We start from the raw sequence: 12635 nt of genomic DNA on the forward strand, positions 1-12635 counted from the left end.
TTCAAACAAACAAACAAACAAAAAAGAACCTGTTACTCAAAAGTGTGGTGTTTGGTGTGGAAGCACCAGCACCAGGTGGGAGCTGATTGGAAATGCAGCCTCTACACCCCACCTCAGACCTACTGATTCAGAGTCAGAATTTTAATAAGATCTCAGAGTGGTTCCTGTGCACATGAAAGCTTGAGAGGCACTAGTCCAGAAGTCCTTTGGCTGGGCCTGCAGAAAGCAGGAGAGGAGGAAGCACATGCAAGTTCCTCCGGTTTAACTGTAGCAGATCTGTGTCTTCCCTGGCCCTCTCTTTTTTGGCCCACATATTTATAAGTAGAGACTTTATTTATTTATGCTTCTCTCCTCTTTCCAACTGTGCAGGGCTGTGGCTTATCCATTCAATAAAAACTTACTGAGCGGGGCGCCTGGGTGGCTCAGTGGTTAAAGCCTCTGCCTTCGGCTCGGGTCATGGTCCCAGGGTCCTGGGATCAAGTCCCACGTGGGGCTCTCTGCTCAGCAGGGACCCTGCTTCCTCCTCTCTCTCTCTGCCTGCCTCTCTGCCTACTTGTGATCTCTGTCTGTAAAATGAATAAATAAAATCTTAAAAAAAAAAAAACTTACTGAGCTTCTCTTAAGCACTGAGGATACGGTAAGTGAATAAGATGGCATGGCTCAGAATATCAAGGAGTTTACAAGATACAGATACTAAATGAGTAATTGGAGTCTGTTTAAAAGACACAGTTTAATGGGAAAAGAGCTGGAATTGGGGAGGCAGAGGAAGCTTTAGAAAAGAAAGTAATCTCAGAAGGCACATGTAGGTGAGATGTGGGTGCACTGGGGGATTATTCCAAGCACAAGGAATACCCATGAGTGGAGTTCTTTGGACATTTATATGTGTATATCCCATGACTTGCACTGTTCTTGGCATACAATAAGTACCTAATAAGTGTTTGCAGAATCAGTGTGTTTTCTGTCATATCTCAGACAACTACTCTCTGGCATGGGAGATACTGGAAACTTTCCTTTCCTTTCCAAAGGAAATAAGATTCCTTAATGGGGAAATGAGAAGGAAGAGAGCTGAGTGTTGTGCAAATTGCTAAATTGGAACTGTGAGTGGGAACGAAAAATTGATTTACATGAATTTTCCTCCCTGAAGCAACTTGACAATTTATTCTGTTCTGGAGAATTTTCAGTTTTTGGCTTTAAAACCAAGCTGTTCCTTATTCTGAATTTCTTGGCCTGCTGTGAAACTAGCATTTAGTGTCTTTTACAGCATACCCTGATTAGGTCATGGAAATTCACAGCTAGATCAAACCAGTATATGGAAAATTTGAAACTTTCACTGCCCATTTTACTTCACGGTGTTGGAAGGTGTTATGAAACATTGACTTTTAAATCCATTTTTTCAAAAGCAGTATTATCTAATCATAATTGCGATCATTTATTGAACACTTACTATATGTATATTACAGAGCAAAATCCTCATATTAACTCTGCAAGAAAGTAAATTGAGCCATATGAATATTGCCAAGTATTAGCAATTCATATGGTTCAACTTAATTTTGTCTTCAGACTCCCATCTTCGAAACTTGGTAAAGAGGTTAGAGAATCACTGACAGCCATAGCCCTCCTCCAAAATTAAGCATGGAGTTTTTTTTATAGATAAGGAGATCCTGAGAGAGTTACAGCTACTTAATAACAACTATCTGTCTTACCCAGATTGGTGCAAGTGCTCTGTGTGTCTGTCATGGTTGTTTACACATTGTACTGAAGTGGTTTACAATCCATTTCTCCTGCTAGACTGAGTTTCTTGAGAGTGGAGGTTTTGTTTTTGTTTTTTTTTCTGTCTTGCCCATTTTTGTTTCGTTGTGCCTAGAGTGAAAAGAATTCGTTAACTTGAAACCTTAACAAAATTTCTGTGGAAACTTAATAAATACCATTGATTTGTTACTGGAAAAAGCATGGTAATCACTCCACTGGGGCTTTTGCATTTTAGAATCAGTCCAAAGAATACTGCATTTGGCATTCTTGAACTCCTAGGAGTTTATCTATGTACAATTATGCAGAAATTGTCTCTCCACCCCCCCCCCCCCCCCCCCCGCCCCTGGAGAAAAGTCCAAAGGTGCTCTCTCACCTCCCTCACCTCCTTTTGATATTTCCTTAAATGGCATCTTTTCTGTCGCCTTCCCTGAGCACCCTATTTAATACAAGCCATCCCTCAAAGATCTTTTCCGCTCATCCGTCTCCCCCATAGCACCTGTCATGTGATAGCTTACATTTTGCTTATTTCTTTTGCATATTTTCTTTTCCACCCCCCAGAATGTAAGCTCATATGTGATTTTTCACATAGGCACTGAAGAGACTAAATGTTTTAATTTTGAACAAAATGGATAGGTATTTGGTGGTGTGGGCCCCAATTTTCTCTTCAGCTTCTAAAGGACATGGTGACCTGGCCTGGTTTGGATCTTATTTGCCTGAGTATTGAAGAACCACATCCCCAGTGGTCTGTAACCCATTGTCCGGATAATTAATTACAGGGCGGCCCACACGTGGCCTCAAAGTCACTTGTCCCCATGTTCCTCCCCGCTGCTCCCCGGGGGCGACCCATCAAAGGCCTGAGGACCCAGATGCAACCGCCTTAGTTCCTTTTCTCCCAAGAGAGATAGGGTCTTCCAGCTTCGGTTCTGGGGGATGGGGTTGGATGGAAAAGTGAATATTCCGACCCGAGCCCGGGGTAAGGGATGGGGAATGGGCGTGTCTATAAATTTTAGGCCTCAGGCCTGCAGCCCGCACCGCAGGCAGCTGGAAAGCGGACTTCTCCGGTCACCGCGAGGTACCCACTGAGAAGCTCCTGCAAGCAACTGGAGACCCGGGCTGAGCGTTTCAGGTCCCGCCCCTTCACCTCACCGCCCCCTCCTCTCTTTGGGAGGCTTGGGGGCGGGGTTTGTTTACTCCCTGCACGCACCGCCGACCTGGCCAATCCGTAGGGAGAGGCGCCTTACGTCACGCATCCCGAGAGCCAATCGGAGCTCACCGTGCTGCTCCGCCGCCAAAGCTTGCGCGGGGGAAGCGGGGCCGCGGCTGGGTTGGGTGAGGGCGGGCGAGGCAGTCTGTGAGACGGCCTGCAGCCGCCGCTGCTTCTCGGCACGCGGGCGCGCTCTGACCCTTCCTTTTTGGGCTGCCTCGCGGGCGCATGCACGGTCGGCGTCCCCCGGCCTCGAACTCCAGGGCCTCGCCGGGCAGGCCGCGGATCTCCCACCTCTTCCCCCAGTGTGAGTCCGCCGGGACGCGGCCGCCGCCAAGCGCGGGCGCCACAGGAACGGCGGCGCCAAAGCCGCGCCCCAGGCTCGGAAGAACCGCCCTGAGTGGCAGCCTCGTCCTCTGCAGCCGAGCGGCGGTAAGGTCCGGGGCGAGGGCTCGGGGCCGCGTGTCGAGGGCCTCTGGACCCGGCCCCTCGTGTTCCCGGGCAGGTTTCCCTCCCTGTGCGTCGGGGCCCCCTCGGTACCGCTAGTCCCATCTGTTTGTTCCCATGCGTTCGCTCAGGCCTGGCCGAGTAACCCCTAAGTGTCGGGGGGGCGGGGGGGGGGGGCCGGAAACCCGGGGGCCCCCCCCCCCCCCCGCACATTGGGAGGAGGCCCGGTCCCCGTGTCGCGCCTCGTGGGAGAGAGGGAGTGCTGCTCTCTACTTTGTCGGTCTGTTCAGGTCGTCAGGGCACAGCGATGGCTTCTGAGGCTGGTTTTCTGAGTTTTCCGCCGTTCATGACTCACACGCCTCCATCTGTCTTTACCAGGTGTACTTCAGAGTTAACAGAGCGTTCAGCGCTTCCGAGAACCTTATATCCCGCAGAAGGGAACTTTTCTCTAAAGTAGAGGATCGCTTTTGGGGCCCACACTCCCTTGAGAGATTCCAGAGCTAAGACGCCTCTCCACAGAGAAGTGTAAAGGTTTTGTAGGCTCTCTCCGAAACACACTTCAGCTAAGTGGATGAGCGCTCAGTCTCTGGTACCAGCTTGTGTTACCTTGGATTGTGTGGTCTCGGGTCTTAATCTGTAAAATAGTTACTGCCTGTTCCAGGTATTTCGAGGAGCAAATGGACCAGTCTGTGGAACGCATTTGGAACCTAGCTCACCGCATATTAAGTGCTCTGCATGAGTTAGGCATTTTTATTATAGTCTACCATGAATGCCGGTTCAGAAAAGTGCACTGCATTGTTGTTTCTCTTTTTCTGAAACAGTTAACAGGCTCATCCTTTTTCATATTTACTGCCGATGCTCCCTTTGAGCCTTTGATACGTTTCTCTTCCTCATTCTATCTCAGAGGGCTCAGACTCCCTGTCCCACTTATTTGCTCTCTTTTTAGTAAGTCAGTAGCTCATTCTCTTTCTTCCCCATTCTCCCCTAAATCTTAGTTTTATATATTTTCATTTGACTTCTATAGCCTAATTTTTTTCTGGGCCACCCTTCTTTTCTCGTAATGGTTTGAAATTATCTTCACCTAGTAAATATAAAGTTACTCATCTGTTCTCTTTACACTGTAGTCCTGACCCAATCTGTGTTCAAAATGAAATATAAAATAATTTAGTTGATCTGACATTGCATGTTGCTTTCTCATTTCCTTGGTTAGCCTATAATTTAGCTAAAGCTTTATCTCTATCCTGTTACTATAATCAATCTTTAATAGTAGTGCCTATTCTCACATAACACCAGGAGAAAAATCAAATGCGTAGACCTGGGATTCTATCACCCTTGTGTACTGGCTCTGAATGCTTTTGTTATTTATTAGAACATCTTGTGCCTGGAACTAGAGTCTAGTCTACTGGCAGACATGGTGTCTCTAGCTCTGTTCTGGCCGTACAGTTGCAGTTTCAGCAGTGTGGCACCTATATTTAATAAAGGCCCAACACTTACCAAACTTTGTTTTGAGTTCTCTTTATTTCTAGTTGTTTAAGAGGGAAAGCAGAATTTTCAAGTGTGTAATAGTTCATATTCTGCAGTCACATAACTTTCTCCCCAACTCTTTTTAAATGTGTAGTCCGACTGGCACTTTCGGGTTTTTCCCTTGCAGCCAAAAATCTTAACTGTCTGAGCTGAGTTGCTCTCAATACAACTTGAAATTGGATGTACAGATGTTTATCCTTAATGGGAGAAGCATTTGTGGATGAAAATTATACACTAAAAGATACCCTAAAGGATTCAAAGATTGTTTTTTAGAATTAGGTATTGAAATGTGAATGTACTTTTGCTTTTTTTTTTTAATGATAGAAAGACTGGGTTTGTTTTCTTGTTGTTGATAATTTATGTTTTATAAAAAATGCATGATCTTCACATTGCACCACAGCATTTTAAAGCCCTTTTAGATATTTGAGAGGTTTAGAACACAGTGAGGAGACAGACTAAGCAAAAATTAAATTCATGGTAAAGGTAGTAAATGAGAACCCAAGTATTCTGACTTCTAGTCTATTGTTTCTTTGTCTGTCAATCTTAACAGTTAACCCAGAACAAAGGATAAGAAGGGAGAGTTTAAAATGAAGTTTTAAAAGCAGAGCAGGGAAATTCTTAATATGGGTATTATACTAGATGTTGAGTAGTACAGTACATTAGCATCTTATTTTTATTTTTATTTTATTTATTTATTTTTAAAAGATTTTATTTTATTTATTTGTCAGGGACGGAGGGAGAGAGAGCGAGTGAGCACAGGCAGACAGAGAGGCAGGCAGAGGCAGAGGGAGAAGCAGGCTCCCTGCCGACCAAGGAGCCCGATGTGGGACTCGATCCCAGGACGCTGGGATCATGACCTGAGCCGGAGGCAGCCGCTTAACCAACTGAGCCACCCAGGCGTCCCTAGCATCTTATTTTTAAACTTAAGTATGTGAAGGTTAAATAATAAGCCATACTATCTAAGAATTTACTCACAGTTTGTGTCAATTGGCAAATTTTACTTCGCTTTTTTTCTTTGTCGTATTTTAGACTCTTACTGCAAAATGTAATGGATCTCAGAAGAAACTAGAAAGCATAGAGTTGAGTTTTTTAAGTCATAGAATTGTAAGTTGTAATAAATTTAAAAGATTATTATATATACTTGCCTTTTCATATTTGAATCCTTTCCATTTTGATCTGAGACATCTTACTGTAGGGTGGGGCATGAATGGATTTAAAAGTATATTTATGAATTCTTGGAACAGGATGCAAAATTATATGCATTTGTGTATTTTTTTCTGGAGAGAAGATTCGGAGTTATCTAGTTTCTGAGGCATAGGTATTTGGACATACAGTATTTGGGTATATGATTTCCTTTGCTGAACCAGAAATTCCATCCTCACTAGTTCTTGTTCTGTCTTTTCCATAAGCAGGTTTTCAGATATTTTAAGATACTTATTATATTCCATTAATTCTTCTCTAGACAAAATATTCTCCATCTTTAACCTCTTCTTATGATTTTAGTGTTTTGATTTGAGGCTCTTTCCATTACTGATGGCTTATATGTGCATTTTTTTCAGTTCATCCATACTCTTCTTAAAATGTGGTACCCACAGATATTAACCAGTAGGGAAGACCATAAGTTACCTCTCTGATTTTAAAACGTGTACTTTAAGAAAAGATTTGCTTCTTTGGCAACCATATTGCCCTGTTAATTCATAATAATGTCCTGGCTAAGAAGACAGACTCTGGAGCTAGCCTGCTTGGGTTTAAATCCTAGCTCTACAGCTTATCAGCTGGGTGACCTTGGGTAAATTATGTAAACATTTTTTGGGCTGCAGTTTTCTCATCTGTAAATTTTTTTTTTAATTTACTGCATTTTAAAGAAGGCTTTATTTATTTATTTGGCAGAGAGAGAGCATAGCAGGGGAAGTTGCAGGGAGAGGGAGAAGCAGGCTCACAGAGCAGGGAGCCCAGGGCGCCACTTGATCCCAGGATCCTGAGATCATGACCTGAGCTGAAGGCAGACACTTAACAACTGAGCCACCCAGGGCCCCTCCTAAAAGGGGGTTTATAGTAGTACCTGTCTCATAGGATTGTAATTGAACACATTATGTAAAGCATTTAGAATGGCACCTAGCATTTAAGTGCTGTATACATTACCCATTATTACTGACTTTGTAGTCAACTAAAATTCTTGAGTTGTTTGTCTGTGTTCTCCCAGTTCTTTAATAGGATTTTTTTGGGGGTAGAACTTTATATTTATCCATATTAAATTTTATCTTGTCAGATTGGTTCCATTCTGTTGAATTAAAAAAAAAACTGATTTGGTCATATGATAAATATGGGCTTATTTATTTAACCATAGATTTGATAAACTATACGTTTGATAATGCTGACATTGCCTTCATGCATATCTTACTAAAATGTTTACTAGGCAGGGCTAAGAACAGAGGTTGGCTCTGCTAGAGACCTCTTTTAAGGTTGGTTAGAAAAACTCAATTCTTTGGCTCAAGTTGTTCAGACAGTTAGAAATCCCGCTAATTTAGCATTATTCACCTCAAATATTCCCAATTTTTCACAAGAAATATACAAGAAACTTTAACAATTGCCTTCCTAAAACCCGGATAACTTTATGTACTTCATTTAAAAAAAAAAATCCTACCAGATGACTCTATATACTACTAAAAAATCCTGTCAGTTCAGTAACTGTCAGGAAAAGAGCCAGTTCTCTGTCATTATATGTCCCTAATTAACACTACATTGGACAGTATAAATATACAGTAATGTGTGTTGGTTACTACCTTTTCTATGTTCACAGACTTAACTCAGTAATGATCCTAGAATCCTGGCTAGACTTACATTAAACTTCAAGAAGGTTGACAGGAGGGGCACCTGGGTGGCTCAGGGGGTTAAGCCTCTGTCTTTGGCTCAGGTCATGATCTCAGGATCCTGGGATAGGGTTCTGTGCTCAGCAGGGAGCCTGCTTCCCCCTCTCTCTCTGCCTCTCTGCCTACTTGTGATCCCTTTCTCTCTGTCAAATAAATAAATAAAATCTAAAGAAAAAAGGTTGACAGAATCTTCTGTCTCTCTCTCTCTCTCTTTTTTTTTTTTTCCCTTACGTAGGCTTCACACCCAGTGTGGAGCCAAAGCGGGTCTCAGACTTAGGACCCTGAGATCAAGACCTGAGCTGAGATGAAGAGTCAGATGCTTAACTGACTGAGCCACCCAGGCGCCCCACTCCTTTTTTTGATTAGCAGTACCGCATATCCTGTCTTTAGCCTTATGGCAACCTCTCCTGCCTGCCATAGTTTCTGAACAGTTGCCAACAGCTGTGTGGAAATTCCATCTGGAGCTGCATACCTTGTTGAAGGTTTGCTTGGAACAGTTAGGAATTCTCTGTAATCTTCTCATTTATGTTGAGCTTTGGTTTTCATTAATTCATTGATTAAATTTATTAAATGCCCTTTTACACAGAATACCAGTGTTTGTTTCACCCCATGCAATCTGAGAGAATTTTCTTAATAGGGATGCCTAAAGCAAAAAGGTAATCCTCATCTGTGTTTCTCTGTTCCTACTGTTAACATAGTCTGGGCCTCCCTCCTTTCTTCTCTTGCCTGTAGTAATAGCTTCCCGTTGACTTACCCTCTAATCTTTTTCTGTTTTTAATGCTTAAGCATTACAGCCAGAGTCATCTTTGTTTTTAAAATCTGTGGATTTCTTTAAAATCTTTTCTTCCCCATTGGAATAATCTGTAATGATTTAATTAGATGTTTAATTTTCAGTACTTTCCATCTCCCTTAGTTTTTCTGTTTACTGTCCTTTTAAATTCAAGCCCCTTACCACCTCACCCCTTTAACCTTCCTCATTCTTAGGGATAATAGGAACCATCAGTCAGATAAGCATGGAGAGACGGTGATTCCCACCAGCTGGTCTTTGCGTGAGTCACTCTGTAGACAGATAATGGAGTGCTTACTATGTTATAGGCACTCTGTGAGGCACTGAGTTGACAAAGGAACATTACATAACTTTAGCCCTTCAAAAATTCTAAGTACAGGGAGGGGTGCCTGGGTGGCTCAGTCAGTTAAGCATCCCATTCTTGATTTTGACTCAGGTTGTGATCTCAGGGTTGTAATATCCAACCCCTGCGGGTTCAGTCTGTGCTCCACTCTCTCTGTGCTGGGCATGGAGCCTGTTTAAGATTTTCTCTCTCCTTCGGCCCCTGCCCCCCACCCCAACCCTGCTTAAGCTTTCTCTTGCTCTGGGGGTGCGGGGGGAAGCTAGTGCAGGGAAAGATAGAATAGAGGAAAGGATTTGGAGAATGAAAAATCTTTTTTTTTTTTAACACTCAAAAACATAATTTTTTTTTTTAAAGATTTTATTTATTTATTTGACAGAGATCACAAGTAGGCAGAGAGAGAGGAAGGGAAGCAGGCTCCCTGCTGAGCAGAGAGCCAATGCAGGGCTCCATCCCAGTACTCTGGGATCATGACCTGAGCCGAAGGCAGAGGCTTTAACCCACTGAACCACCCAGGCGCCCCAAAAACATAATAATTTTTAACAGATTTTGTGTTACTTTTAAAAAGAGCTAAGTATGTTATTACTGAAGAATGAGTTTGTTAAGGGGACCACTTCAGTCCTAGTTAAGTTAAATCAAATTGTAAAATAGCAAACCTATAAATGTGGGAAAATAGTACATGTTTCAAAACTGCCAACATAAAATGTTTAATCGAAACTAGAAGCCGAAGGGGGCTGGAAGCCTGGGCAGAAAGCTGTGAAACGGGGGGTGGGAGGTATAGGCCTCTAGTTATGGAATGAGTAAGTCATGGGGATGAAGGTACAGCAGAGACATTATGGTCAGTGGAAGTATAATAGTGTCGTATGGTGACAGATGGTAGCTGCACTTGTGGTGAGCATAGCATGACGTATAGAGATGTTGGGTCACGATGTTATACACCTGAAACTACTCTAACATTGTGTCAACTATACTTCAATAAAAAGGTAAATAAAAGTGAAAATTAATAATAAATAAAAGCATAAAAGTAGTTCTGTAAACCTATTCCCACTTTCTCAAAGGCTCCATTGTTTGAAGGATACAGTGAGCTGCTGCCTTCAGAAAAACCAAAAAACCAAAATACTGGAGGCACTAACTTCTCTTTTATAGTTCACATGAGAGTGGACACTTAAAAATCAATTTGTTAAGTTTTTCTTCACAGCATCCTTGAAATTGTGTTGGTAATATAAAACAACCTATAAAAGAAAAGGATTTATTAAATGCTGTTCAAAGGAGAGAAAGGTGGTGGTGATAAGCAGTTTCGCTCAGAACACATACAACTAACAAATGGTGGTCAATAAAGTGACTTTTAGGTTAGTAAGTATTTGGAAAACCTGTCAGATAAGTAATTCTGCACTAATTAATATTTTTAAGCAATAATATCTTTATAAGTAGAAAATTTTGTGAGCATAATGATTACGTATTTTTAAGTTGGACAAATCAGTATTTACAGGCAACAGAATGTATTAGCTGTGCAGGCATTGCAAGAAATATAAACTGAAAATCAGTGTGAAAAATAAGATCATTATGTATGAAAAGCAGTAAAATATTTTCTAATGTTAACATTCTGACTAAACTTGCCATTAAATTCATACTCTTCCAGACATACTATATCACAGTTATTGTAAAAATAGCTACTCAAGTATTCTCTCTTCCTGAATCGAATTATTTTCTTTTATTGTTATTGTATCAGATCCAGTGGTAATCTTGGGATAATCAGGACTGTTCGATACTACAATTCTAAGGAAGATCTGTTTTGAGTTACTAGTTTTGTAGACGAGTTGAAGTTGGGAAAGAGTTCAAAACAATTGAATTTCCTCTTTTGACATTAAGTGATAAGTTTCAAGAAACTGAAATGCTAAGCAAAGACATGTGAAATTAATATTAAGTAAATGACTTTTTAGGAAGGGGTCACTGCAAACAAAACACTTCTTCCTCATAACAAAGAAATTCTAAGAGAGATGTAAGAGAGATCTAGTAAAGAAAATAAGAGATCTTATTGATATAAGCAGCTCATTGAAAAAAATGAAATCCTGTTTATAAGGCCATTCCTCCATAATCTGCAAAATGTAAAAGATCGCAATATATTTTCTAGGATTAAGAAAGAAGATAAAGATCCACGGTCTGAATATTTTGTATTCATTATGAATTTATAATGGCTTACTTTACCCAGCACCTACTATGTGACAAGGATCTCACTTAATTCTCCCCCAAAGTGTAGGACATATGTTTAATGCCTTTCATTTTACAGATAAGGACACAAGTTACTTTACTGGGATCAGAAAGGCAGTAATGGCAGAGCTAGGGCTGAAACATGAATCTCTATGACTCTAGTGCTAGTCAGTTCACTATATTGCCTTACTAAAATACTGTCCTAGGACTTGAACATTCATCTTAGAACCCAACGGTCTTTATAGCTTCTTCCTCATTGGTCTTTCCAGTAGAGTTTCTGTTTTTCTGGAGTGTTGTGAATTCATCCAAATATAAGTGAGTGAGTAACTTAAAAATTAGCCATTGTTTTTGACTGATAATTTCATTGCATCACTGTTTACTAATTTAAAAAATAGTTTCTGTGTAATGTATGTGCTATCTTAGATTCAGCTGTATTTCAGTTAATTGGTTAAATCATGATTACGAACTGTGAATCTATTATACTGACGGGTTTGCTGCAAATAAAAATAAGTACATACTTAGATAAGGCATTAACCTAACTTCTTTGTTACATGAATAATTTTATGTTATTGTAAGGTCTATATTATGTGTCACATGTCCTTTTGAATTGTTCAAAAATTAAATATATGTAGCCTAAAAGAAAAATGAATTTAATGAAATGATGTAAAGTCTTGATGTTGGGATGAGAGAAGAGAAAAAGGCTAAAAGTGTTTCCAGAAAGTAAGAAGAATAAAAATATAATTGCAGATAACAGTGGCAGTGTTTATTGTTAGTCACAGAGCAGGAGTATGATGTATTTCACAGTCACAGATGCAGTGGCCAGTTCAGTTTATGTCTGGGAAATTGAATAGGTAACAAGAAAGTAAGTGTATTTAAAAGTAAGATTGATGGTGCATATCTTCATCAAAGTAGAATATTTAGCACAGAATGATTTTTTTTTTCCCTCTTTGCCTTTAATTCTAGGCATATATTGAAACATTCGATCAAGCTTCTGAAGGGAACTCAGACTGGCTATCTGTGTATCTTAATATGGAAACTCTGACTTATTTAGTACTTATTTCTGTTTCTGTAAAACTCACTCCAGTCTTTCACTCTGGAAACAAACAGTTTGACTCAGATTGGCCTTCAAAGAAAACAGAAAACTATTACATTAATTTGATTTACTTTTACATGAAACTTTCTCTGATTATTTTTTTATCGTCTTAACTACCTCAAGGGTAGAATAATAATTCTCAGCCCAGCATCTAGTTATTTATTAGGCTTCCTAGAACAGTAGACAGAATATGAAGCAGTTTTTTGTGTTGTGGCTAAAGCAGTTTTGATGAATTTTACGTAGTTAATCTACATCTATTTTAACTAACCAGTTTGTGTTTGGTATTATTTCTATGTCCCGGATTGGAAGTTCTCACAGTTTACGTTTTCTAGTGGTTACTGTGTGTGAATCTTACTGTATCCAATATTCCCCATTAAGACACTTCCTATTTTATCTATTCTTTGTCTTAAGAG

This window comes from Enhydra lutris, unplaced genomic scaffold, assembly GCF_002288905.1.
Source record: "Enhydra lutris kenyoni isolate GAN:26980312 unplaced genomic scaffold, ASM228890v2 scaffoldscaffold2, whole genome shotgun sequence".
NCBI lineage: Eukaryota > Metazoa > Chordata > Mammalia > Carnivora > Mustelidae > Enhydra > Enhydra lutris.